Source organism: Phoenix dactylifera, chromosome 10, assembly GCF_051530095.1.
Source record: "Phoenix dactylifera cultivar Ajwa chromosome 10, Ajwa_hap1_PhDact_Kaust_v1.1, whole genome shotgun sequence".
Taxonomy (NCBI): domain Eukaryota; kingdom Viridiplantae; phylum Streptophyta; class Magnoliopsida; order Arecales; family Arecaceae; genus Phoenix; species Phoenix dactylifera.
In genome coordinates, this window is record NC_143199.1 from 21,582,586 (window position 1) to 21,588,585 (window position 6,000).

A 6,000-nucleotide genomic window follows, 5' to 3' on the forward strand; every position below is an offset into this window, starting at 1 on the left:
TTGGGGGTAGTGTTGGGGGCGGATGGAGGACCCGGGACTTTAGTACGACATTGGAAGAGTAGCAGAAAGGATTGTGCCTTATAAGGAGGGGCCATCTCTTTCCTTCTAGAGGGCCCTTTTAAGAAGGATAAAACCATGAGGGTAACACACGACGCGCCCAAGGGGCTAGTACCTACGCGGACCCCCAAGGGTAGTGCACGATACGCCCAAAGCAGACAATACCTCTGGTCGAGACGCAGTCACTTTTCTACTCTAATCCTTTGCTATTTCTTCCCCTCGAGGCAGACGTTTTGCCCGTGCTCTATGCTTTTCGAGCCTAAAATATAGGTCCCACTTCTCTCCCTTCATTTTTTTTCTTCCATCTTGAATGCAGCCAGGTGCTTATGGAGGGTTGCTCCCAGGGTGTAGCCTTCCACATCCCATGGTTAAAAATATAAAAGTGAGAAAAATAGTGAACATAGAGAGGAAAAAGAAATTAAAGAGATGGAATGTCCCATCTATTATTGGACATACGACATTCAAGCCGGGCGCCCACTACTATGGAAATCGCTTTTACTTTCTTTTCCTCTAGCTACTAAGATGTATCAATTCGCCAAGTTGTCTCTTGCTTTTTCATGAATTCAGAGGTTGACCTGTGCAGAATCTCCAAATCTATACTTATTTGCAACTCTCCGAAGTATGTCATCGCTTGCTACGCCCTTCTACTCCTATAGCAATGCATATATCTGCCACTTATTTTTAACTTATCGTCTTATTATGAAATCAACCCATCATGAATGGCCAAACCATGTTTTTCTTGAAGCAAAATCTAACCGTTAATTTTGCATTCCATCCAAATAATTCATATACAAATGTTTGTACAACATAGGCATTGGTTTTGGATCGACAATGCATGTAATGGGAGAGAGAGAGAGAGCCGATGTGGTGCCATTCCCGTCTATTATAATGGCAGTTACAATCCCCACACAATTAGTCCCCCCATCCCTTTTTGATGCACAAAAAATTAACTTGTCATCCAATTAGATTTTGGTGCCTCTAGATTTTGGCATCAAGCCTTATTTAGCTTTATCTTGAAATAAAATATATTATATTTGATCTCTCTCTTGGTCTTCCTCTTCATTTATTCTTCTGTGATTGGGACATGTGGCGTTGAATGATACTATCCCTTTTTGTTTGAAAAATGCTTGAATTTTTTTTTCTAACTTTTTCCTTTTCAAAGCAGAACAACAATTTGTGCTGGCAAAGAAAAAGAGTTTTTCAGCAAAAAAATAACGGACAAAGGAAAACAATGGATATTTATAGAGAATGGATTACATCTTTAAAAAAGATGCATGATTCTTTTTTCTTTAAGGGGAGGTAGACGGTCAATGAAGGGATATGTTTTTCATGCATTTCTTTCTGAAAGAAAAAGAAAAAAAGAGAGAAAAGTTTGTTGCTTCAAAGGATGAAAAAAGAAAGAAATTCTTTTCTATGTTTTTAAAAAAGTCAATCCGATGGATCCAAACAAGAAAGATGGCTGAGATTGCAGTAGAAAAATATCCAAGGGTTTTCTTTTTCCATGCATTTTTCTTCTTAGAAAAAAAAAGAAAAAAAAAAAGAGGAGAAGTTTGTCGCAAAGGGTAAAAAAAGTAGATATCTTTTTTATTTAAAAAAATATTTTGAAAAACAAACTCAATTTAATAGAGGCAAGCAATGAATATGGCTGTAATTAGAGGAAAAAAACAGCGAAACCACCTCGGATTGCGGCTTTGCCCCTGCTAGTGACTCCCGAAGGTCTTCTTAATTTGCTGCCATGGGGGTTGCTATTGGGGAGAGTTAGCCTTTCTCTTCTCATAGTTGATAGAGAGGCAGGTGACCAGGATGTGGGGTGATGTAGAGAGTCTAGGAGGGTAGACCATGGGGGGAGGTTTAAGTAGACAAGAAGGAAGGGAAACAGAGGCAGGAAGTGTGGTGGTAAAAGATATGAAAGAGAAGAAGGGAACATAGAGGGTGGAAGAAAGGAGCAAATGGGATAAAAGGGGTGTGGAGGGGGAGCATGGAAAACTAGGTTGGAGAGTGTATGATGTAGAGAGGAGGAAGAAGAAATGGAAAAGTAGGTAAGAAAGGAAAAGGGTTCGACTGTGTATGAAGCCTGAGTGGCAAGCGATGGCATCAGGTTCTTTCCTTCTCTCTTCATCTCCTCTTCAAGCATAGAAGTTGCAGAAAGGGAATGAAGGCGAATTGGAACTAAAGAAGGGATAGATAGAAGGTGTTGGCATGGGATAGGCCATTGCAGGGAAGAGGGAGGAAAGGTAATCGGGAAGATGATGGTTCAAGGTCAAAGATGAGAAGGGGGGGGGGGGTGGAGATTAGGGTTTGGAGTTAGGGTTCATCATTGAAAGGGACGAGTTATTGTTTGGCATGTGAATGGGACATGTAGAGGGTAGTGAATGTGTTCCTTATTTATTATTCCACCGCACACTTCGGAGGATAGGCCAACTACATAAATGTCGTAAGAGAAACCCACTTTGGTTCAAGAATTCAGAAAAGAAAGTATTGCCCCAAGTACTTTATTATTAGGTTGGTTAATGACGATTAATGTGCATTCATTATCGAACATGAAAGACAAAAGATAGAAAAATAATGCCCTTTCAGCGAGGAGGGAGAAACCCATTTCGAGAGGAAGAACCTTAATACCCTAAACCCGAGTTGGAATACAATTGAAAGAAGAATGGACTACCTGTTGTTTAAGACTGTCTTAAGCTCGATAGCCTCGAAAAAGCTATATCATCAACGTAGCACACATACTTAATTCTCACTTAAAGTCTTGCATCTTTACATCAAGTTGGTGAAGAAAGATGTTCAGTAAGATGGGAAACAACAGACTGCCTCAAGGTTCTTTTTTGTTTTCATTTTTTTATCACAGAACAAATCCCCCTCTATCACTACCATAGTGGACCCAGTATAAAACCTCTCTTCTAGATCCTTTCTTCTACGGGCCACTCAGGATTGACTATACCCTCTCCAGCTTTGTTACCCAGAAACTCATCCTAAGCAATCTCTTCTAATTCAGCAGTGTCCAGATCTGGCATCTTTGCCTCTTCTCATTTGCTACAATTCCATTCTAGTTACTTTTTCCACAGATGCAATTTTTTAGCAGCAGATTCTACAGATGCAATAGTGACTTCTACGCCGAAAACATAGCTGCTTCAGCTTCAAAGGTTGCGATATCTATCTATAATAAGGATCATTGAGCAAATGTCTTTGCAACTAAACTGTAAAATCATAAAGAGGACATGAAGGCGCTATGACTCGAGATTTCCTGCATTCGAGCCTTTGCTGACTCTCGATGTGCGACTCTCTCTATCTTTTCTGATTATGGCAACTCAAGTACGGATTTGCTTGGAAGCTCTTTTTCTGGCTGCTCTATTCCTTGAACCTGAAAGGTCGAAAGAAGGACGAGCTATGATGATTTGTTCACATAGAACAAAAAGAAAGATTCCAGAAACGCTTAATCTCTCTTTAAGAGACAAACAATGTGAGCCATCACGACAAAGCATGTTATTATCTCATTCACGAAAGAAGGGGGTAGCCCAAACTGCCAGCAGGAAGAAGTATCACCTCGGTTCAGAGGAAAAAAGCTATGTTATCTACATTCGTCTTCTTCGTTCTATCCTGACAAACAAGGGTAGGTAATCTCATCCATTGTCATCTAGAGGTTGCATTCTCTGCAAGTGTTTTGTTTCTGATTTTGGAGAACTTTGCTCTTTCGGTTCAAAAATGAGAAAGTGGTCTCTCTGCAAGGAAGCGAGCTAGGCGGGGAACAAAAGAAGAAAGAGAAGGGTCTAGTCGGGTAGGGTGGGATAGAAGGAGCATTTCAGGTGATCAAGGGCATCCCTGGGTGAGGAGTAGAGTTTTCTTTCGAGTCAAGGGGATAGGATAGGACAATGAGAGCTTTCCATTGACTTCCTAGGAAAAGACTCCAGATGTATGAATGGGCAGACAAAGGGATTGCCTTCTATCATTTAGCTCAAACTTCTCTCTCCTGACCTAGGGCCCCCAACCAAAGGGGAATTAAGTAGATTAGCCTCCTCATCAATCAAATAGGGCTTGATATGCTATCCATTGGGGTGGTCCCCTGTGATGACTCGATATCAGTTGAACGTCGATTATCGATTCATACTGAGTTGGTCTTATACTCCATCCATGGGCAAACGTCTTTATGGTTTCACTTCAATGTAACCCTACCAATAGAAGCTGCTACTCCGCTAAGGCGAAATGAACCCACGCCTACACGCAGTAGCTCTATGGCTATATAGCCACAATAGGGTGCTAGCGCGATCGCGTGATAGGTGCTAGCGAATCAAGAAGACTTTGAATTAGTAGTCATGGTACGTATCGGTCGGAACGAGCCATTCATTAGTACATAGTTGTGAGCTTTAATTGAAGTAAGTAGGGGGGATAACAGCTATAGTCGCTAGCGAATCTACGTAGTAGTTGGGTGAGTATTCAATCTACCGCAAATGTGAAAGCTATTGAAAATCATGCGCATTGCATGCTATTCTTCTATCAAACTTTAGTTGGAAAAATCAAGGCCAAGTCTCTATAAATCTCCTTTGTCTTTGCGGGAGCAAAGCAATCATAGAATGAAAATTTAAATGATTGAACTATTTTTAGAATGGTGATTCCTCACAATCGCTCCTTGTGATTCAAAGTCGAAGCAGACTACCTTGAATTTGAATAGAGTTTTATCGACAACCGCTTTCTTTGCTTACCGCTCCTATTGCTCTACCCACTTTTGCAGCCACCAATATCATCTATAGATATGGGATCCCTGCATTTTGTTCTCCATTCAAGAACTAAACCATGGACAAATTTGGTGAGAAGTATCAAATCACATTGAACTTCTCTAGGGCATACAATCCGCGACCTAATGGACTTGCCTTAATCAAGCATCATTGCATCCGAGCATTCATTAAATTACCCAAATTTTATGCCACCTGGACCACCTTTTGGCTTTGCTTTCTGTCTTCTAAACTTCGCTACCTAAACTATAAAACTAAAAGGGGGCTATTCAAAGATGGAAATAGAACACAATATAAAAGTTGAAATGAGACAAATATAGATTGAATTTTAAAGTTGGAAAAGGGAGCAAGTATTTGACTAAATAGAATCGTCACCTATCACTAAAATATCCCTAGAAGGGGATAGGGCTAAGCAGAGCGAAAAGAAATTTTCATGAGATAGAAAATGAAAACTATTAGCTCCACATGAGGTTTGTGAAAGGATGGGTGTTAAATGAAAAAGATCTAATATTCCAATAAATTTACTACAAAGGGGCGTTGCTTGGTCTTTATTTTATTAGTATAGTATCTCTTCTTCTTTCTTCAATTGAGATTAGAAACGCATACATCAAAAATCCAGTGTATAATTTGCATGAAAGGCAACAAAGGCTAGTTCCCGCCAAAAACAAGGCTTCTCATCCTAGGAGTTTGCAAGTATGAGAGAGTCCTCTCTCTATCCGTCTCTCCGAGTTTCTACTACTAAATTAAGTAACACTTCAGCTATTCAATTATAGAATAGATTCGAATCAAGCAAGCAAGAGAAAGTGGTCCTTTCATCTCTCTTTTTTAGAAGATAGATTTTATATATGTCCAATCTCTAGTGGTGGTGAGACCAACCGACGATGTATGTCGTCCGACCCGACCTCAGACTTTTTCTTCCTGACCGATTTGATTCTCAGGGGGTTCAGGAGGGATGTGCCCCCTGACACCTCCTAGCCTGCTCTGGCCAAATCCAGAGCACGCGTCCCGAGCGAACGAGGTTCCTTTCAAGGAGTTTTCTGATCCCCAGATTTCATTGAACCTAACAAAGATTCTCCGCTACCCTATATACAATCTTGGTATAGGGTGGTGGAGAATCTTTGATTTTTGCTCGATGTTCATAATTTTCCCTCAGCTTCGTTGTCCGGTGTAGCCTTTAGTTAAATTTGATATCCTTCCTTTTCCTTCTCCTTTTATT